General features: G+C 37.1%; 1 protein-coding gene across 3 annotated transcripts in view; it reads left to right on the top strand.

The window, feature by feature from the left end:
* The window catches only part of PTPRO (protein tyrosine phosphatase receptor type O), a 230,812-nt gene that overhangs the window by 77,707 nt on the left and 129,083 nt on the right, over nt 1-24,022 (top strand). The window contains exon 1 of one of the 3 annotated variants that reach the window (XM_033867016.1): nt 23,629-23,723. The exons of the other annotated variants lie outside the window; for them this stretch is intronic. The gene's annotated coding sequence lies outside the window, so the exon portion shown is untranslated. Of the gene's footprint in view, nt 1-23,628; nt 23,724-24,022 lie in introns of those variants that run through there. 3 annotated transcript variants of the gene reach the window in all.

Genomic DNA, 24,022 nt, shown 5'->3' with positions numbered 1-24,022 from the left:
TTAAAGATAATGAATGCCCTTTAGGTCATTCAGTAATTTGAAAAATTACTTAATTAAAAAAAAGTAAGAAAAAAACTTAGACTGTATCTTTTCTTCCAGAGTCAATTAAAGCAATTATTCAAATCTTTGATGCCATCACCTCCTAATTGGTATATTCAGAGAACTATATATGGTCCAAGTTAGTTATTTGCTTAAATTTTTCTGAATATTTGCTTCCACTGCCTACATGTAAAATGTAAGCTATTGTTTCATGTAAAAATAAAATAGAGACTTATGTGCAGGGCTTTTTCCTGGTGATCGAGCTGGTTTGCTTCAGAGGAAGCAGTCCTATTTTTAACTTCTTTAAATAATCTACTTTTCTTGCTTCTCCTGGGCTTATGGCTTACCCTTGGAAAGGGAACAGAAAAGGTGAGAATTATCTGTGGAGAAGCTGAGAGCAAAGTAGTGGGGTTCTAGGATCTCAGCGTAATCACCAGCGACTGTGTATTGATACAGAATGTTCTACTATGTGCAACTCACTACCATTCTAAAGTCTTAACATGACACTTGACCACATTCAACCCTGATCTAAGAGTTCGGTGGATGCTTTTTTTTTTAATTTAATTTTTATTTTATATTGGGGTATAATGGACACTTTTGATATTTAAGATAGAAAGTTTAAAGGACCATACTAAATACTACCATGATGTTTAAATTAGGCAATCAGAATACAATCTACTTGGAAACTGATTTCATGTTACTCAGTTTTTTTAAAGAGCTTAATCCTCACATAACCTAAGATTTACCACAAAGACTTAACATGATTTGGGGTCATGTTACTCTATTTAACCTAGCCCTATCACAATTCGTGGGAAAAACAGTTATATTGGCCAAGCTGCATGCTTCAAGTGGTCTAAAAATAATCTAAATAATTATCACTGAATAAGAAAAGAGAGAACCATCAAGTCTCCATGAGAGGGGCACGTGGCATATTCTGCCAAGATCAGTTACTACCCTGTTTATTGTCTTCACTCACCGGGCTCAGACCTCCTACATGTCAGCAAAATTGCAGAATGTCTTTGGGGTCACTCACATATGGCTGAAACCATGAAACTTTAATCTGGAAATGCCAGATTTTCTGGTGAGGATAACATTTGAAAGACACCTTACACTATTTTAAGACACATGGTGTTGTTATTTCCTGCCCTAAGGGATACTGTTCCTTTTAAAAACCAATTTTTAGAAATTAGATTTTTTTCAATATTTTGTATGTCCTTAAACCAAGGTACAATGTCAGCTATAATATCTTATATACATTTCAAGAGAAGTAAGGCTTTTTCTATTAACATTTCTAAAATCTGGCTGTTAAAATGCTGCAAAATAAAATGTGTTACTGTAAGAAAGGCTATCATGGGGTCATTGGGTAAATCACCAAAAATGTTGGGTTTTTTTTTTCTGCTGTTAAGATATAAGTTTAGCTGCTGCTGCTTTGGGGATGAAGAAAACCCTTAATTAACATTCCTGTAACTTCTATTTTTTTTGTCATCTTATTTATCACTAGTTGAGTCATTATAGGAAAGCAGCTGAATAAACAAACCTAAGTAATTGTTTTGAATAGTGTTTATTTTGTATCTTCTTATAAATGTATGTTTGACCATCTTTATATTCTCCTGAAAGATTTACCTTCAAGTGCTCACCATTCATTACTGGGAACGGTATTACATTTTATAATACATCTTAAGTAGAACCTCCAGGTTGGTGAACACGTGGAAATTTGGGGAGAAAGTCACACTAGGACACAGCATGAACACTCCATACGCCTTCTCCATACCTTTTCCTCTGCATCTCTTCCATCTGGCTGTTCTGAGTTACATCCTTTTATAATAATCTGGTGATCTAGTGAGTGTCCTTATAAGGAGACAGAGATTTGACTGCAGAACAAAGGAAGAAGGTAATGTGACAGCTGATGCAACATGGCTTTGAAGATGGAGGAAAGGGCCTCCAGCCAGGGATGCATGGAATGCAGCTCTAGAAGCTGGAATAGGTCAAGAAGCAGGTGTTCCCTAGAGCCTCCAGAAGAAGTATGGCCCCACGAACACCTTGATGCTGGCCCAGCGAAACTGACTTAATCTCTGACTTTCAGAACTCTAAGACAGTAAATGTGTGTTGCTTTAAGCCAAAACAAAATAAAATCTCCCTTTCTGTACTTACAGAAAAATACAGGCCAGCGAATAGATGTTCTCATTACAGTTAATTAGGTATGTTTTTTATAGCGGATGACTCTATGCTTTGACTAAAAATATACTGATCGATTTTAAAATCATCACCTTTTTCTTAAAGATTTTAAATAATTAAAGGATTTTTTAAGTGGGAAAAATATTTCATTTGAGCAAAGTGTTCCATATCTAAAGAGAAGCTTTAAAAGGACTGACTTGGCCTCAAGTAACATGTTGAAAATTAAAGTTTGTGTCAATATGCCTCATAAGAATTCCCATTTATCTAATAAGGACAAAACATAAATTGCACAGTAATTAGAAGAGAAACAATTGATCTTTACCCCATCGGGTTTTGTACAGTTATTTATGTAGATCAATGTTTACCAGACTTGTTTAATCATAAGAGTCTCCTGGGTCTCTTGTTAAAATACCGATTCCCAGAAGTAACTGAACACATCCTGACATACGTTTAGGAAACGTTGGTCTCCTGTTTGCATTAAAGGTGGTTGCCTCCCTTTACATATGAATGATATTTGTAAGATTTAGGAATCTTATTAAAATGCAGATTTAGATACATTTATCACAAGCTCCCAAAAGATACAAACAGTGCTGTTCTGTAGGTCAGCGGTCCCCAAACCTTTTTGGCACCAGGGACCGGTTTCGTGGAAGACAATTTTTCCACGGACCGGGGTCCGGGCGTGGGGTGGCACGGTTCAGGCGGTAATGCGAGCGACGGGGAGCGAGCTGCAGATGAAGCTTCGCTCACTCGCCTGCCACTCAACCTCCTGCTGTGCGCCAGGTTCCTAACAGGCTGCTGACCCGGCATTTGTCCGCAGCCTGGGGATTGGGGACCCCTGCTGTAGGCCACACGTTGAGTTAGCAAAGCATTCTAAAAGCAGGCAAACCCCCAGCACAGTGTCTCCTAGCAGGTTCTCAGCAAAGATTGACATGTACACACTGCTATATTTAAAATAGATAACCAACAAGGACCTACTGTATAGCACAGGGAACTCTGCTCAGTAGTCTGTAATAACCTAAATGGGCAAAGAATCTGAAAAAGAACAGATACTTGTATATGTATAACTGAATCACTTTGCTATAAACCTGAAACAACATTGTTAATGATACTCCAATATAAAATAAAAATTAAAAAAAAAAGAATCTAGCTAGATACATTGGTATAAAACATCTCCTTTTCTTTTCTTCTCTATTCTCTCTTTTCTTAAGTCAGTCCTCTGCAAGAAACTGCTTTATTTTATCCTGGTAAACTGAGCACTTATGCTTATTCTGTTGGAGCTGTGCCCTTCCTGTGAAATAGCCTTCTAATGATCTGATTCACACTTTTGACAGCATTTATTTCAAATTCTAATTTATTTAGCTGCTTCAATCATAATCGTAAATTACCTTTTAGGAGGGATTCTTTTCCTCACCATTACCTTGATCAGAAATTCAATTATCTGAACACCTGTAAGAGAAGGAGAGTGTCAGCTAACGTTTTATTTTTAAAAGCACAAAAGAAAAGGAGGAAATGGATGTGATTATTTTTTCTTGAAAAAGGAAATTTAGTCATCTAATATAGCCATTTAGAAAAGTACCATTCCTGAATCTGTACTTGATTTTCTATGTTAAATTAGTCTAAATCTATCCAATTATTTTTTAAGCCTATAATGTTACCATGGAGAGTGTGAGGCCATTATTGCCCATTAATTTCTTCAAAAACAAGCTCAAAAGCTAACTCCAGGGCTCCCCTGGTGGCGCAGTTGTTGAGAGTCTGCCTGCCGATGCAGGGGACACGGGTTCGTGCCCCGGTCCGGGAAGATCCCACGTGCCGCGGAGCGGCTGGGCCCGTGAGCCATGGCCGCTGAGCCTGCGCGTCCGGAGCCTGTGCTCCGCAACGGGAGAGACCACAACAGTGAGAGGCCCACGTACCGCAAAAAAAAAAAAAAAAAAAAAAAAGATAACTCCACCAAGATGGTGTGGAATCTCGTTTCATTCATGAGAAATACTAATAAGAAAAATAGTGACAAGCTGGCATAGCTCAGATGGAGAGGCTACGAAAGAACAGGCAGGATGCAGAAACAGCTGCCGTGCCCACTTCACAGGAAAACACTCAGATTTTGGAAAATCCATAAATAATCTAAATTGTTTTCCTTGCTGCCCCAACCAGCTGCCCAAAGGCAAAATGCCCTAAATGGCCTCTTTGCAGCCTCCCAGATAATCATCAGCTTGCTCAGGAAAAGGTAGGAGAAATTTGCTGTTCAAACTGTCCCCAGCGTTTCCTTTTTCTTTCTCTCCACTTTCTCTTCTATAAGCCAGGGTTTTTGTTAGATGTAACGAATGTATGATACATTCTATTGATTATATAAGCAAAATAATGTGCTAAGAATTAACTATATGTCTTTCTATTATTCTTTGGAAAAGGAAATAAGTGTTAGTTTGAAGAAGCATCGAAAAATAATTATGATAGCTACCTCAATTATTAAAAGGCTGCCATGAAGAAGACAGCAGAAGTTTCCTCTTTGCTATAGAAAAAGAAAATTATATCAACAAGTGTCAATCATATGATATAAAGAGCTTTATTATAATCAGAATCAGAACAAAAGTTCAAGGATTATATAACTCAGACATGGGACAAACATCATTTTATCATATATTTTAACCTCTAATTTGTTTTTCCACCAGTCCCGTAAGCAGTGGACCACTTGAGGCCAAGGACTATTTCTTAATCATCTTTGTATTTCCTGCATCGTACAGCGTCTAGCTCACATTCCCTGAACACATTTTACTGAACAGTACTAAAAGGCACAGATTCAAGACTTTGGAAGCTTTGCCAATGCCGTGTCCTTGTCACAATGAATGAATGGATGAGCCATGAGTTTCAAGTGTCCTTAATGTTTCCCACTTGCCATCATTAATGGTGGAACTAAATCTCAGCTCTTCTCAGTTAATCCAATTTCCCAGGCTCTTTATTGCCAGCCCTCTGTTAGGAAGTGAGCAGTTTCTATATATCCTGGTAGTGGTTTTACCACTTTCTTTTTTCTTGGCAACTTGACATGCTAGTCTCTGTGACTAAGTGGAATTGGTAGTTTCTCTAAGTTGTAAACAGCAACACTTGCATTCTCTGGCTTTCTCTTCATTACCTTTATGAATGTGCCCTTGTGTCAGTGGTTGGCCAAAGACAAATAGTAATAGAAAAATCAATATACCATATGAGGAGAAGTGGGAAAGTGACTGGGATATAAATTTTATGTTAAGTTTCTGTCTATACATACTTATACAGATAGATATAGTTTTATATATATATATAACTATATATATATATATATATATATAAGATTCTCTATTTCTTATTTACTGTATCCCTATCTGTACCTTCCGAGAGCCGTGGGACTCTATACTTAGGTGCTTTATGGAAATATCTGAACAAATTTATGGGAATGGTCAGGTCCTTTATTCCTACACAGTCCAACCATATCCAAAGGAACCCAGCACAAGGTTAAAAAATTAGTTAATAATACCTGTGCAAGTATAGATATCAAGAGAAACATGAGTGAATTCTATGCATATTACTTAATGAGTTTTTAATAACCCTGAATATAATAGTTAGAGGATCTCTCATTCATGTCTTCATTAAAACAGAAAAAGAATATATTGAGAATGACTGACCCAGTTTGCTGTAATAATATATGCAGTGAACTGTAAATACCACAAACACCAAGCCTCACGGACTCAACGTGACCCAGTATCCGGCAGCATTCGAATTGTCTGGAAGCTTGTTAAAACTGTAGAAACTAGGGCCTGCCCAGACTGACTAAACGAAAATCGAATTCTTAACAAGGTCCCCAGGAGATCTGTACGCACATTATGTTTGAGAAGCTACTCTAACGAGGGCGTAGTAAGTATTGATCACACTCCAATTCCTTCTCACAAAGGAGCTGATAGTAGGGTCTTAACCAGAGTGATGAGAGGAATGTAACTGAAGGACAGGAACATGGGTCTGTTCGAAATTCTCCTTTGTGTCTGTGCTGCCTCCAAAGTCTACTCTGAACTAGGATTCTTTGGGGCCTTTAACACTAGGATTTAATCTTTCCTTAAGCATGTTCTCAGATCACAGCTTCTGTGGACTGAGTTCACAGTGGGTAACTCTCAGCAAGGTGGGAATGCAGTCTAGAGCAATGCCTGCCAAACTGAGGTCAGAAGACTGTTGCCCACCTGCAGATTGTTTCTTACTGGTCTGCAGCCAGATAAGGCCCTTGGTAGAATGTGCAGGATGACCTCAGGAGCTTGTGCCAGCATATGAATTTCCTGCATCCCTAGGCACACTCTTAATTTCAGCTACTATTTTTTCTGTGCAAGACTTTTTCAATGAAGACAGCAGTGTGTTGACTTCCATCCAAGTACGAGCCCGTGGTCCTCGTCATGGACAAGAACTCTGAGTGGCACGGGCAGAGATTACACGCAGAAGGTTTCTGTATTCACGGCAATGTGAACATGCTTAATCATTCCAAGCTCTTCATACGATAACACAAATTAATTGCTCATACAGAATAATTTCTCCATAAACTGTATCATTTTCAATGCGTATTCACTGCTGGATTCCTGGGACCTAGTACAGAGACGGACTTCAAAGAATGTCTGCTGAACAAATAAACCACCTAACTCAATTCCTGCTGTTGTTGTTTTCCTCTTTTCTGGCTTGGATTATGAGTTTCTTGAGGTGTAGATATAGTTGGTCTTCCTTAAAGGGCCTTCAGCAGAAGTGATTGTAGGGACCAATCACACTGTACACGCACGCAGACACAATATTGTAAGAGAAGTAGACAACTGTAATAGTTTTGAAAGCTTTAGGAGTAAGATCTTTTATGGCAGATGACACATTTTCTACAATGTAAAATTTAGAGCATGACTAATGCATATTTAACCAGTTAGACTTTCAAGTTAAAGTACACCAAAGATCAAAATAGATGCAATTTTGAAAGAACAAAGATGAGTTTGAAACACAGACCAAATAGGCAGAGCTGAGCTATGATTTTTAGCAGACATTCATGTTCTCATTGAGCAAAGCTTCCTTTCCCTTCGTTTGTGCCCACTAGTTCATTTATCATTTTAAGATGTTCCCGTAATGATAAGAGGGGGGCTAACTGACTGATCTAATTTTTCAGACTCAGTTTTGGAGAAAGGTCAAGGTAGCCATAAAGTTCCCCATTAAAAATAACATCTATAAAAGTGTTGGAAAAGAGTACATGCCAGAGGATGAAGCAATTCAGAGCGCTCCTCTCCTTTTTCAAGATCCCTGGAAATAAGTATTTTCATTACACATGAAAAATGTTTCCGAATACTTCACTGAAGCTAAAGCAAAAGCACTTTTTCAAGCCAACCAAACTACAGGATAAAGAGTAGTGATCTCAGAATTTGATTTATGGGAATTTTTTTCTAATTAATAAACAGACTACAGGGGGACTTCCCTAGTGGTGCAGTGGATAAGACTCCACACTCCCAATGCAGGGGGCCGAGGTTCGATCCCTTGTCAGGGAACTAGATCCCACATGCATGCCGCAACTAAGAGTTTGCCTGCCACAACTAAGGAGCCCACCTGCTGCAACTAAGGAGCCCTGGAGCCGCAACTAAGGAGCACATGTGCCTCAGCTAAGGAGCCCACGAGTTGCAACTAAGGAGCCCACCTGCTGCAACTAAGACCCAGGGCAACCAAATAAATAAATATCAAAAGAATAAAAACAGACTATGGTAATAAAATTACTTGGTGTACCACATTTATTTAATGCCCTTTGAGAGCATATCATTTAAGTAGGCACCATGTGCATGAGGGCACAAGCAAAAGTGAAATCTATTGTGGTTTGTTTTGTTTTTGTTTCTGTTTTCGTGTTCAGAGAAAAAAGAAGTAATCCAACATTGCACAGAATTTATCAAGATTAATAAGTGTGCATTCAAAGCATCCGTTCAACAAGCCAATTGAGGCAGTTACATATTGGACATTGGCCCCTCCATTAAAAGATACAATATAGTACAATTAGTGCCTGATTGGCAGTAAGGACCAAACACTATGGTCCTAGAGAGATGACTCAGAAACCTATGAATAGCAAGGTTTAATTTGTGGGCAGGTTGTTATTTCATTGCCTGGGCCAGGTGGGAAAGAAGCAAAGAAATAACAGTGTGTGATTCTCTGTCATCATGGTGTCAGAGTGTTTATCCTGGAGTCTGTATCTCTACCCCATTCCCAATAAGGTATGATACTATTTATCAATACTAAATGACTCCTATTTTTAAGACTGTGTGACAAGTAGTGTGACACAAAAGAATGTACGAAGCTCAAACATCAGATTGCCTAGGATCCGGTTCTAGCTTGACCTTTACTAGCTCTGTGACCTTGGGCAAATCACCCTGTACTACAGCTCTTCATTTTCAAAGTGGGACAGTCTTAGCACCTACCTCATTACCCTGTTGCGAATACATGACATTCTTAGGACCACACCTGATTCATGATTAAAAATAAATTTTTAATTTTGTCTATTAATGTTAAAATCTAGTTATAAGAGAGCAATGAAATAAATGTAAAGCTTTCCATTTAAGAAAAGAAAAAAAGAAAGAATGATTCCCTTTAAGGTACTTCCTTTCCACAGAGTTGCTAAGCAAAAAATAGCTTGAAAGAGAATTATAATAATTATGTTATCTATAATTGAGTGCCTATTATGTGCCAAATATTTTTTATATTGGGTTGAACCAAATAACTTTGCCAATATTTGATGTTTTTAACCTGAGAAATGGTCATGGAAAAAAGGTTCAGACTAAATACATTGTTTCCACCCCTCCAAATAGAATTCTCCTCTTTTCAGGAAGGAAATCAGGGCTTAGAGAGATTAGGTGACTTGCCTGAACCACACAGCTGCAAAGTGACAGCGTGGGGATGTGGGTCCAGGTTTGGGGGCTCATCTCATTAGTGGCTAATTGCTACATTCTTCACATATTTCCTGGTCATGTAAATAACACAAGACGTCATCAACGTTTGCTATAGTAAATGAGAGACTGGGCAATAAGACATAAAATATTTAAAAGAAGGTAAGTGTGTAGTGATTAATCAAAGACAGCACAAAGCATGCTGCTGCTTTAGCAGAAAATATGGATTAAAGATGGTAGTCGAGGGCTTCCCTGGTGTCGCAGTGCTTAAGAATCCCTTGTCAGTAAATGGAAAGTGCCCCTCCCCTCCCCTCCCCCAGTAGGGAAGGAAGCTTAGCTCCTGACCTACCCTGAACTAACTGCTGTGAACTTTGGGAAAATCCCTTACCTTCCCGGGGCCTCCAATTCCTCTTGTATAAAGTAAGGTGGCTGAACCATGTTCTTCTCCAGATATATGCCCATGAGTGGGATTGTGGGATCATATGGTAGCTCTATTTTTAGTTTCTTAAGGAAGCTCTATACTCTTCTCCATAATGGCTGTACCAATTTACATTCCCACCAACAGTGCAGGAGGGTTCCCTTTTCTTCACACCCTCTCCAGCATTTATTGTTTGTAGATTTTTTGATGATGGCCGCTCTGATTTGAGTGAGGTGATAGCTCATTGTAATTTTGATTTGCATTTATCTAACAGCAGTGTTGAGCATCTTTTCATATGCCTCTTGGCCATTTGTATGTCTTCTTTGGAGAAATCTCTGTTTAAGTCTTCTGACCATTTTCTGATTGGGTTATTGGTTTTATTGATTATTGAGCTGTATGAGCTGTTTATAAATTTTGAAGACTAATCCCTTGTCAGTCGCATCATTTGCAAATATTTTCTCTCATTCTGTGGGCTGTCTTTTCATTTTGTTTATGGTTTCCTTTGCTGTGCAAAAGCTTTTGAGTTTAATTAGGTCCCATTTGTTTACAAGGACCTATTGTATAGCACAGGGAATGCTGCTCAATATTCTGTAATAACCTAAATGGGAAAAGAATTGGAAAAATAATAGATATACATGTATATGTATAACTGAATCACTTTGCTATACACCTGAAATAACACAACATTGTTCATCAACTATGCTCCAATATCAAACTTAAAAAATGAAAAAAGTAAAGTAAGGTAGCTGAACTAGATGCTCTCTGAGGTTTCTTAGAGTTTTTATAATTTATTGATCTTGTAAAATTAGACCATTAATTATTTTTGAAATGTATGCTTTGCAAAATACTAAGATGTAAGAAATAAACTGGTAAAACGTGAATTAGCTTGTAATTGGAAATATTCTCTGTATCTAATTATAGCTTATTTCTTTTTTCTTTTTTTTTTTTTTCCCTTGTTCATTTTTTTCTTGGCCCCAGGTCAACTCTGGGAAGTTTTTTCCTTGCACCTTGGCCGCATCTTCCTATTATCCTCCTTGGAGACTGTATAGCCTTTGTGATCCACTTCCAGACAAAGCCAGGTTATTTTACTTTTAAACATTCAATTAAATCAAGGTTCATGGTTTCTTTGGCAACGAAATTCTCTAAAGTACTTGGTAGAGGTTTTAATCTATTTTCTTCCAATTCTACGTGCCAATAACCGCATTCAACGTTCTTTTTTGTACATAACTTTAAAATCTCCTTTATATCCTCACTTTTTTACCCCCTGACTTAGTCTCTCAATAGTAAGTGCCTTTAGGTCATCTGAAACAATGAGCTGGGTTGGGAAAAACATATACTTAATCAGATTTTTGTCTGGTTTGCAAGCAGAAATGAAAGAGCATAGAGAGGTACCAAGTATTTGGGTCCTTGGTTTTGAGCAAATATCTACTAAGACTTATCATTGTATAGTTTATTTCTTGTAGAAGTGTAAACTGAGATGTGTTATAATTAAACCAATATTGGACCAAAGTGTGAAATAAATAGCTCAGTGTTGGACCAAAGTGTGAAATAAATAGCTCAGTGCACTTAAATATTTTTGAATAATTGGGAATCATTGACTATTTAGTCCATAAACTCAACTTTACTAACTGCTTAAGCCTTAAGGTAAATGCAACCATTTTGATTCATTCAGATCTATCACATAATTTGGGGGACGCAGAAGTTGTTTTGTTTTTACATTTCTTCAATGACAGCTCAGGTTTATTTGGTTTTAAGAGTTGCTTCTTGGCTTTTAATATCATGCTGATATGGCAAGAAATAGGATAATCATAGGTTCACTGACATCCATTGCTTCTGCCTATCAGTATCCCAATTACTTCTCTATGTCATTTAGGTGACTCAGACTCAATGCCAGGAACACTGATATGAGAGATGCTGCTAGGGATAACTTACTGTAGTTCCATCCTGTACCTGCTTTTACCCTTCCTCCAGCTGAGACTTTAAGCCCACAAGTGTGAGAAGAGTCTGCTCATCAAAAGGGAATTCATTAGCCTTTTAAAATATGACAGGCTGATAGGACAGGCAACCTACAAGGAGAAGCACCTCTGACTTGCTGGACAGCATTTCTAATTATCAGCATTTTTCTGGCATTTTAAGTTGTAACTGAATAGTCTTAAATAAATACTGTAAGAAAATGAAAGGTAGCATATGCATTACCTTTTCAGTGAAATATATTCTTATTTATTTACAGAGAACACATGATATTTTATATTTTATATTTTTATATTTTTAACATCTTTATTGGAGTATAATTGCTTTACAATGTTCTGTTAGTTTCTGCTGTATAACAAAGTGAATCAGCTATATATATACATATATCCACATAACCCCTCCCTCTTGAGTCTGCCTCCCACCCTCCCTATCCCACCCCTCTAGGTAGTCACAAAGCACCAAACTGATCTCCCTGTGATATGTAGCTGCTTCCAACTAGCTATCTATTTTACATTTGGTAGTGTATATATGTCCATGCCACGCTCTCATTTCTTCCCAGCTTACCCTTCCCCCTCCCCCATCCTCAAGTCCATTCTCTACATCTGCATCTTTATTCCTGTCCTGCCCCTAGGTTCTTCAGAACAAATTTTTTTCTTTGTAGATTCCATATATATGTGTTAGCAAACGGTATTTGTTTTTCTCTTTCTGACTTACTTCGCTCTGTATGACAGACTCTAGGTCCATCCACCTCACTACAAATAACTCAATTTCGTTTCTTTTTATGGCTGAGTAATATTCCATTGTATATATATGTGCCACATCTTCTTTACCAATTCATCTGTTGATGGACACTTAGGTGGCTTCCATGTCCTGGCTATTGTAAATTGTCCTGCAATGAACATTGTGGTACATGACTCTTTTTGAATTATGGTTTTCTCAGGGTATATGCCCAGTGTGGGATTGCTGGGTCATATGGTAGTTCTAATTTTAGTTTTTTAAGGAACCTCCATACTGTTCTCCATAGTGGCTGTATCAATTCACATTCCCACAAACAGTACAAGAGGATTCCCTTTTTTCCACACCCTCTCTAGCATTTATTGTTTGTACATTTTTTGATGATGGCCATTCTGACTGGTGTGAGGTGATACCTCATTGTAATTTTGATTTGAATTTTTCTAATGATTAGTGATGTTGAGCATCCTTTTATGAGTTTGTTGGCAATCTGTATATCTTCTTTGGAGAAATGTCTATTTAGGTCTTCTGCCCATTTTTGGATTGGGTTGTTTATTTTTTTGATATTGGGCTCCATGAGCTGCTTGTATATTTTGGAGATTAATACTTTGTCAGTTGCTTTGCAAATCTTTTCTCCCAATCTGAGGGTTGCCTTTTTGTCTTGTTTGTGGTTTCCTTTGCTATGCAAAAGTTTTAAGTTTCATTAGGTCCACTTGTTTATTTTTGTTTCTATTTCCAATTCTCTAGGAGGTGGGTTAAAAAAGACCTTGCTGTGATTTATGTCATAGAGTATTCTGCCTAGGTTTTCCTCTAAGAGGTTTATAGTGTCTGGTCTTACATTTAGGTTTCTAATCCATTTTGAGTTTTTTTGTGTGTATGGTGTTACAGAGTGTTCTAATTTCATTTTTTTACATGTAGCTGTCCAGTTTTCCCAACACCACTTATTAAAGAAGCTGTCTTTTCTTCATTGTATATTCTCGCCTCCTTTATCAAAGATAAGGTGACCACATGTACATGGGATTATCTCTGGCTTTCTATCTTGTTCCATTGATCTATATTTCTTTTTTTGTGCCAGTACCATACTGTCCTGATTACTGTAGCTTTGTAGTATAGTCTGAAGTCTGGGAGCCTGATTCCGCCAGCTCAGTTTTTCTTTCTAAAGATTGCTTTGGTTATTCGAGGTCTTTTTTGTTTCCATACAAATTGTGAAATGTTTTGTTCTAGTTCTGTGGAAAATGACATTGGTAGTTTGATAGGGATTGCACTGAATCTGTAGATTGCTTTGGGTAGTATAGTCATTTTCCCAATGTTGATTCTTCCAATCTAAGAACATGGTATATCTCTCCATCTCTTTGTATCATCTTTAATTTCTTTCATCAGTGTCTTATAGTTTTCTGCATACAGGTCTTTTGTCTCCTTTGGTAGGTTTATTCCTAGGCATTTTATTCTTTTTGTTGCAATAGTAAATGGGAGTGTTTCCTTAATTTCTCTTTCAGATTTTTCATCATTAGTGTATAGGAATGCAAGAGATTTCTGTGCATTAATTTTGTATCATGCTGCTTTACCAAATTCATTGATTAGTTCTAGTAGTTTTCTGGTAGCATCTATAGGATTCTCTATGTACAGTATCATGTCATCTGCAAACAGTGACAGTGTTACTTCTTCTTTTCCAATTTGGATTCCTTTTCTTTCTTCTTCTTCTCTGATTTCTGTGACTAAGACTTCCAAAACTATGTCGAATAATAGTGGTGAGAGTGGGCAACCTTGTCTTGGTCCTGATCTTAGTGGAAATGGTTTCAGTTTTTCACCATTGAGAACAATGTTGGCTGTGGGTTTGTCATATATGGCCTTTACTATGTTGTAAGTTCACTCTATGCCTACTTTCTGGAGAGTTTTTATCATAAATGGGTGTTGAAGTTTGTCGAAAGCTTTTTCTGTATCTATTGAGATGATCATATGGTTTTTATCCTTCAATTTGTTAATATGGTGTATCACATTGATTGATTTGTGTATATTGAAGGATCCTTGCATCTGGGATAAACCCCACTTGATCACGGTGTATGATCCTTTTAATGTGCTGTTGGATTCTGTTTGCTAGTATTTTGTTGAGGATTTTTGCATCTATGTTCATCAGTGATGTTGGCCTGTAGTTTTCTTTTTCTGTAATATCTTTGTCTGGTTTTGGTATCAGGGTGATGGTGGCCTCGCAGAATGAGTTTGGGAGTGTTCCTCCCTCTGCTATATTTTGGAAGAGTTTGAGAAGGATAGGTGTTAGCTTCTTCAGAGAAGACGCTTGATGCCAATATAAGAGTCATTCCATTGTGGTCACATGTTATGGTTCTCCACTCCTTTCCTTGTTCATTTATAGAATTGTCTTCATCCTTGGAGTTCAAAGAATTCTTCTCAATTTCATCTAAATGTACATAGATTTGGAGTTAGGGTGGCTAGACAAAATACCAGATACCCTTAAATTTAATTTCAGATATACAATGAATAAAAATTTTGTCTCAATTGTATGTATTGTTATTTGCTAAATCTGACAATCCTTATAGGTTATTTACAGTTGTTGTTATTATTATTGTTATTATTACTTTATTAATTTAACACTTAGTGGGCCTTTTTAAACTATAGTCTTTTTCTCAGCTCAGAGAAATATTTTTTTATTATTCCTTTGACACTTTGTACTAGGTCAGAACTGATTCTTGAAATCATTGTGTATATTGAATATTATGCCACCTTTATCCCCTAGGCAAGCTGTTCTTAATTTGGTTATCTGCCTTCGGCTCTTAGATGCTCACATGACAGAACAGGAATAAAAATGGTGGGTTTTATTTTCTCCTTTATTCTCTCCATTGTTGTTTTCTGGAAAGACTGATACTGGAAATCCTGATCTATCCTCTATTTCTCACAACTTACTTATTAAGTTTTTATATTTTTGTCTTTTATGACATGTTTGGGAAGACTCTTCAGCCAAATTAATTTTATTATTTATACCTTTTGTTAAATTTTTAAATTTTAACAACCATGGTTTTAATTTATAGGAATTTTTCTTGATCTCTATCTCAATTTGTCATTGCTCTATGACTTTTTAAGTTCTTTTCTTTTTTTTAAATGAAGAATAATTTATTTATTTATTTTTAACATCTTTATTGGAGTATAATTGCTTTACAATGGTGTGTTAGTTTCTGCTTTATAACAAAGTGAATCAGTTATACATATACATATGTTCCCATATCTCTTTCCTCTTGCGTCTCCCTCCCACCCTCCCTATCCCACCCCTCTAGGTGGTCACAAAGCACCGAGCTGATCTCCCTGTGCTATGCGGCTGCTTCCCACTAGCTATCTACCTTACGTTTGGTAGTGTATATATGTCCATGCCTCTCTCTTGCTTTGTCACAGCTCACCCTTCCCCCTCCCCATATCCTCAAATCCATTCTCCAGTGTGTCTGTGTCTTTATTCCTGTCTTACCCCTAGGTTCTTCATGATATTTTTTTTCTTAAATTCCATATTTAAGTTCTTTTCTGTTGTTGCATTATCTTGGGTTCCTCTACAGTTAGTTCTGTTTGATCAGCATTCTCCTTTGACATGAGAGTGTTGATTTTCTCAAAAACAAGGTCTGATGACCTTTGGTTGCCCATTCTTATTTACATACTTTCATGTTTATAAATGAAGGATTGGGCTTATCAATAGTAACAACAGTGGTCTTCTCAATAGTTGTAAAAGTCTGTTTTTTGATAGTCCTCTCCCTGAAACTTGAGGTCTCTGGAATAAGGTCTGGGCATCCTGACCTTCCTTTGTTATGCAAGCAGGCGGAGGCAGAAAAGGTGGACATCTTCACAATTGTCAAAGCAGAAGATGTGGTATATATATATACAATGGAATACTACTCAGTCATAAAAAGGAATGAAATTTTGCCATTTGCAGCAACATAGATGGACTTGGAGGGTATTATGCTAAGTGAACTAAGTCAGACAGAGAAAGACTTTCTGTATGGTATCACTTTTATGTGGAATCTAAAATATACAACAAACTAGTGAACATAACAAAAAAGAAACAGACTCAATGATACAGAGAACAAACTAGTGGTTACTAGTGGGGGGGCAATGTAAGGTTGGGTAAATGGGAGATACAGACTATTGGGTGTAAGATAGGCTCAAGGATGTGTTGTACAACACGGGGAACATAGCCAATACTTTGTAATAACTGTAAATGGAAAACAACATTTAAAAAAAATTTTAATTAAAAATAACAGCAACAAAACAATATAGGAGGGCTTGAGGCAGAGAGCAACATGACCAGTTTTATATATTGAAAAGACTGTCAGAATGCAATGTAGAGAAAAAATGAAAGGGTATAAGAAGTAAATACAGAAATTTCAGTACTCCAGACATCCAGGCATCTAAGAGAGAGGGAAATGCAGGTGGAATTGAGAGCTAAAAAGAATAGGACTTGATAATTTTGATATGACAAGAGAGAGTGAGGGTGAGAGAGGAGTTGGAGGTGACTCCCATGTTACATTTCCAGATTATGCCAAGGATGGATGGAGGACCATCTTCTGAAACAGGGGAATACCAAATAAAGGTTAGGTTTAGGAGCAAGGTTTAGTTTGTTTTAAAAACCTTGAGTTTGAAGTGTCTTTCAGACATTCAAGTAGGTATTTCAAGAAGGCAGTTAAATACACAGGTCTGGAGCTCAGAGGAAATACCAAGGCTAGAGAAACAGATTTGAGAGTTTTCAGCACAGATGGTTGGTAACTAAACCACAACCCTGGATGAGATCACCAGCAAAAACAGTAGAGAGGAGAAAAAATAAGAATCTAGGACATGGGGGAATTTTTGGTGGTCCATTGGTTAGAAGTCTGTTCTTTCACTGCCGAGGGCTTGGGTTCAATCCCTGGTCGGGGAACTAAAATCCCGCAGGCCAAAGATGTAGCCAAAAAAAAAAAAAGAATCTAGGACATGAATATAAAAAACTGGCAGAAGGAGGATGGCAGAGGGAGGCAAAGAGACTGAGGAGGGGCTGGGCAGGTAGAGGCTACGTGAGGAGTTTGTGGTGAGATAGAAGCCCATCAGGGAGCCCTCAAGAGCACTAAACAGAGTTGGGTTCTATAGCGGAGTCAAAGAAGATAAGGACAGAAAGTGAAATTTCAGGCTATAAAAGGGGTCTGAAACGTTACTGCGAGGATAAGCTGTAACAAATACCTCTTCAAGTCAGAGATATGTGTGCTGTGCATTAATATCTGGACCACTCTGAAGCCAAACAAATGATCCTAGTAAAGATTAAGCTTTGTTGAGACCAGCACTTCCATAGAATATATGCAAATGGTAGAGTCATTAGTTTCTTAAAACTGTACCCAACACTTTGATGTTAACCTCAATTAAAAAATGTTTATTCAATTTGTGAACTTCCAGTCACTCAAGGGACAAAATGGTTACTTACCGTTTCCAGTCCTAGGGTGAGTTGCCCCGGATAATTGGTCCAGGAGTCCGTAGTTGGTCCTTGATTTAAAAAAAAAAAAAAAAAGTGGGTATTGCCCTCAGGGACACTGCAGGATATCACAATATTAGACTCTAAAAACCAGAATTGTGGCCAAATGAGGCTTTCTTTAGTTTCCAAAAGAATGGAGTTGGGTTTGAGAGAGGAGTACATTGACTGGCATCCCTCATCCTCTCAGATGGGATTCATTCATTATTTTACTCACATTGGAAGATTGTGCCTTCAAAAATTGTACCTGTTGGAAAGCCATCCACTTAATCATTTCTCTCCACCCAAAATAGCATGAAGTATTTCATTTTTCTCTCATTTCAGTTCTTCAAAGCTCTTACAATAAGGTGCTGGGTGAAATTATCTCTTTTTGTAATTAAAATATTTTACTGGGTGAGCAACCTGACTGCCAAACTACAAGGGACCTATGGTTATTTTAAGAAGCAATTATCAATTTAATGGTTCTAATCATTATTGTAGTTCAATGAAATAGGTTTTATATGCATGCAACTATAAAAGCAAATTTAAAAATTTCAGATATTTTTCAAAGGGATTATTTACTCTTGTATTTGGCTTTTTAGTTTAGAAAAAAATATTAATATTAGAAAAACTTTGTGCCAGGTTTTGGAATTATAACAAAAAGGATCATATATTATTTCAAAAACTAGTTACTAATGTTTAATAATTTGTTTTACTGTATAGCACAGGGAATTATATTCAATATCTTATAATAACCTATAATTGAATATAATCTGAAAAGAAAACTGAATCACTTTGCTGTACACCTGAAACTAACACAATATTATAAATCAACTATATTTCAATTTTTAAAAATTTCTTTTAGGGCTTCCCTGGTGGCACAGTGGTTGAGGGTCCGCCTGCCGATGCAGGGGACACGGGTTCGTGCCCCAGTCCGGGAAGATCCCACATACCGCGGAGCGGCTGGGCCCGTGAGCCATGGTCGCTGAGCCTGCGCATCCGGAGCCTGTGCTCCACAACGGGGGAGGCCACAGCAGTGAGAGGCCCGCGTACCGCAAAAAAAAAAAAAAAAAAAAAAAAATTTCTTTTAAACCTGCATTCGCATCCTAGAGGAACACGCCTCAGCTCTCTCCATACATATGCTGCATTTTACCACATGGCAATCTTAGTTAATATTCCCTGACCACTGAAGCATCTTTAGTTTGTCTAAATTAATGTTCATTGTGATCTTCAGCTCAGCAGCTTAGTTTTTCTTTTTTCAGGACAAAATGTTATCCTGTATCTTATTCAAAGCTCTCTGCCCATTTGCTGAATATATACTTGGTCTCTGGGTCACAGGGCAGCCATTGAATTTCCTTTGTGTGCCTGATCACAGGTCCTTTTTACCCAGTATGCACAAAAATTGCATATTTGAAAATGAGTAGTCCAGTAAAATGTCCCTCACAGAATTATTTCCATTATTTCTATTACAAATCTTATTAAATTTGCACAACTACAAGAGACTTCAAACCATTTTCAAATTACTGCTTTATCAAATGAAAGCAGATATAGACTCAGATGAAATATCTTATATTCAAACACATTCATTTCTCATTTGACATCAAATTTCAAAATACATGTGGGTCTCCATTTAACCTTTTGGTTTTGATCCACAAGCAAAAAAGTAATTTAATTTGGGTGGCATGTCTCTCATATAAGTAAAGATAAAGAAACTGAGGGCAGGTGCTTTATTTTCTCTCAAGGTGAATAGTAAAGTAGCAAAGATCAGTATTTTCTGGAAAAGGGGAAAATCTAATGCTTGTGCCAGGGGCCTGCAAATCCGTTTGAATATCAAGCACTGTTCTCAGAAAACATGAAAAGTATGACTCACGCATGATGCATGGGAATTTTTTCCAATTTTTATAGGTGCTACTATGATTAATAAAACACACAATTTATAGTAACCTTCTGACAAACTGACCAAACTGAGTTGATTTCTCTCAACAACCACTAAAATTTCAATCAGGTGAGTGTCTGAGAAATTCTTTGACATTTAAAAGAGCTTTTGAATGCGTGCAAAGATTTAGCTATAGGGACGTTCAGTGTATCACTAATTAAAGCAAAAAATGTGAAACAACTTAAATACATGAAAGTAGGAGTTTGATTAAATAAATTATATCTATAATTTTGTCCCTTTAGGTTGTAAGAACCACAGACACGGCCAATTTCAAAATAATAGGAGTTACTGCAAAGAAGCTTTAGCAGCTGTGCTACAGGACACAGCTCCTGCTCTCATACTTCTCTCAAGTGTCTCTGTTGCATAGCTCCTGAAGATACCAATGTCCCTAATTTCTCTCTAACTTAACTTGTATAAGCATAGACGATCTGATCAGATTATTCAGTCACTATCATATATGGAACATCTCCCATAATCATAATAAGTGGGCAGGAAGCTGAGATGGGATAATAGAACTTCCCACCTATCAGAGGATAAAAGTAATTGTAACTATCGAGATTATGACATACTTTCCAAAAGGATGTGAAATTAGTCATTCAAATAATGATTTATAAGGCATGGTTCTGTTTGATTTAGGATATTTTTACAAAACACAGTTTTCACCTATCTTGAAAACTAAAGCAAAGAAACCCCATAAAAATTTTTGTGTAACTGACATAACATATGAGTCATGCAGTCTCCGCTTGCTTAGTAATTTGTCATTCTTTCAAAAATAATTTATTTATTACTGTCAATCCTGATGCAGCTTTGCAACACATGGGATATAAATATGTTGATCTTTTAGCATTTTGGCTAAGATTGACAGTAGTTTTTAGTAAATGAATTCATAAAACATCTCCTTTCTCCTTGGCAATCTCCTTCTAAAATGCCTCTTTACCTCTATCAATTTTTCTCTTTCTCTATATTTCCCACTCTATATCACCACTTTTTCTTCTTTCTCCTGATGCTAAATATCTGAGAAAAGTTAGTACAGAGTAATCAGCTATCCAAAGTTAGAAGAAATAACCAGGCTCTAGTGATAAATGAATGGTTCATTACCATGGAGAGCAGAGCACGTGCTTTCCAAAATACTAACCCATTCTCCCCCAAATTTTAGTGGCTATATTATTAAAAACATTCTTATTAGCCAGCCATTGGCTCAGACTGTGATTCCACGCTGAGAAGTTCTAGTGCATCTAGCAAAATTGGTTTCACCTTTGAACTATCTATGTTAAAGGAACAAGTTCCCTTCCCCCAATCCACATGGACCAATACATCCATCAAAAACAAATGTATGAAAAGTTAAATTAAGTTAAAGCAGATATATAAAATACAAGCTCCAGTTTGTTTTTTATTATTGTTACATTCTGTAACAAATTGTGATAAATGATTTCTATGCTTACCCTTAACTGATGTGCCTACTTTGTCCCAGATGATTAATAAATAGTTATTACACTGGCATTGTCCCACAGACTAACCTTTGATTAGTAATTACTGAGGAGCATAGGACTTCTTGCCTCCTTATGGGCTGTGCAGTTGGCAAACCCTATAAAGTTTCAAGCGCCCCAAAGTGGAATACTATACAGTCACTTAAATAAAAGCAGAGAATGCTTATTGATGTGCAGAGACTTTCCCGCATGCTAATTTGTAAAAGCATGTTATAAAGAAGCATAATCCCATTTTTATTAAAGAATAGTAACATGGTGAAAGAGTCAGGAAATATGACAGTGGTTACCTCTGGGTGATGGATTTATGAGGGATTTTTTTTCCCTTTGCTGTTAACATTTTCTTTCCTGTATATCCTTAATTTTTATACCATGATTATATATTTCCTTTATGAAAATAATGGGACTCATGGAAATTAATTATTATTTTTAAGTTGATCGTTCACTCAGTATTTTTGTATTTCAATTCACGGTCTATCACTGTGTCTCTATGTGCTTTGGTAAGTGGCTGGTTTAGAGCCCACATAAATAAAGTATACAGCCTTAGAATGGGAAAAAAAATGTAGGTATCCAAGAAGCATTTATTGTATGGAAGTGGAAGGGCTGACGTTATTTGGTTTTTATTTTCAAAGCATCCAGTTTCAAAGACGTATTTTGTTAAATATCATAAATTTCATATGACTTAACCTAACATTAAATCAAGTTATAGCTAAGTAAGATTCCTCCCCCCTTTTCTAACGAACAATTAATTATGTGCCCATAACCAATGGATAATCGTTACTCATCTATTTTACAAAATATATCTTGGTATCTCCATTCAGAAAAAAAAAAATGCTCCACTAAAATGCTCCAATCTGAACTGACACGAACAAGTTCTGCAAATTTCTGCTTGGTTTCTGCACTGTAAGTTATCTTCAATTAATTAATCCTTATCTCCCTAGGGTAGGCCTTTGACAGGTCTGGAACAAAACTCAGCCAAATGTCAAAACAGGAGGGACAGAAACAGCTCAACGGAAACACGTCTGCCAAATCCCACTTAGATAAATTTATTTCTTCTGGGACAGAGGGCATTTATGAAATGGACATTTGCAAAGTAGAATTTGTAGCATATTAATAAAAAGTGCTAAATGCATAGGTTTTTAAAATAGTGAATCACTTAGGACTCTAATGCCTCATTAATATGGCATTAATCTATTTAGAACCATGCATAATAGAGCCTACTTCCTCAGTAGATTATTCTAGGGTTCAACTTGTAAAGGAATAAATAATCCCAAACTTTTTTCTTAAACTTTTGGGTTTTGTATTTGAAACCATATACATTTTATGTTACTTGAGGTTTAAATTTTACTAATATGCCCACACCTCTGTCATTAAAGTCTCCAGGTCAGGGTAAAGGGAATTGTTAGAAGAAGCATAGTGAGAAAAACATGCTTTTTAAAACCTTCTAGTCCCCTCCAAAGAGATGGGGGCTAGAGGCCCCACAGAGCAGTAGCTGCTGAAACAGCTAAAATAATGGGAGAATCAGACAGCCTTCTCTTATTTACCTGGAGCTCAAAGGCAAAGTAGGAAGAGATCCCTTTAGGTGCCACCAAGATCCATCTCCTTGCTCCAGCAAGGAGTGTTTAAGAAAGACTCTTCTGTGTAAGCAAACTTGTAAAGAGCAGGCCAAGTTTTACTTCCCTCTTTTCTTGTTATCGCCAGAAGGCAAAAAAAAAAAAAAAAGCAACACCTGCAAGGATCCTACATTACTTATGCTTGGGATAATTACCATGCATCATTTGTGCCACCCCCCTTCCTGGCATGTTGGCTCACAGCGAGTGGCCCAACCTCCAGTGACTCCTTTGGTATTTGCTTCTTGCAGCCTACATACAGCACATGAATCATCAAGCCCCCCAGCAGAGGGCTGCCTGGAAGAAATAAGGTTTCAGTTAGAGAACCAGCCATATGGATGCATGGTTGACTCTTACCACGCAACTCTTACAGCAAGTGAAGCAGGATAACAACCAATGGCCATGCTTTTCTCTGTGCCAATGGATGTCTGGGGGGAAAGGCAGGAGAAAGTGTCAATGTCAATGTCAAAGAATGAATATTCAGTTCCAAAATTGTGATAAGTAAATCTGAAAAAAAAAGAATCACAGCAGCGTCTTATTGCTCAATTCCAGCCCATGTACAGAGAATAAAAAGGCAAAGCAATGTGAGTGAAAAGCAAGATATCAGACTCAGCAGGACTCTGCCACCTTGGCTTTGAATGCTGCCACATTTATGAGTTTAACTGTTTTACCACCAGCCTTCTCTGATCTCACTTGATCAAGAAAGATGGCAAAGGTTTGGATGACCAAGGCAGCGCTGACACAAAATTAGCTCTAGGAATAAGATAACGCGCTCCGTGAGGAAGGAATTACTAAACGTAAAGCCAGCTAATGAATTCCTGGTAGAATTCCTGATGGATGCATCCAAAAGCTGATTCTTGAATTAGTCACAAACCTATGCCTCGTAACTGTTATTTGCCACACACAAATAAAGGACCCAGGACGCAGTTTTTGAGAGCTAAACTGCCGGCAACATAAGTGGGTTGCATCTTATTCTCTTCAAACAAAAAAGAACAATATAGGTATGTTGGATTGCTGGTTCTTTTGAAACTAAGGATTCAGTGTCTTATGCCATGTTCATTTCAAAAGGATTGTCACTGATAAAAGAGAAATTGTGGATTTCATATGTCTTCTCAGAAAATATTTATTTCATTTTGAAGTATAATTCCAGTTGAGTAAACATGACTTCTGTTTTCATTGAGATCATGATTTCAGTTTTCAAAAAAATCTAAATTGTGTTTACTTGTGGTGACCATAACAACAGAGTCACAAATCTGCAGCAATATTATAGCAATGTGGAACTAATCTGAAACGTATGATG

This window comes from Tursiops truncatus, chromosome 11 (genome assembly GCF_011762595.2).
Source record: "Tursiops truncatus isolate mTurTru1 chromosome 11, mTurTru1.mat.Y, whole genome shotgun sequence".
NCBI lineage: Eukaryota > Metazoa > Chordata > Mammalia > Artiodactyla > Delphinidae > Tursiops > Tursiops truncatus.
Note: the sequence above shows the minus strand (reverse complement) of the source record. Positions and strands in the feature narration are given on the sequence as shown.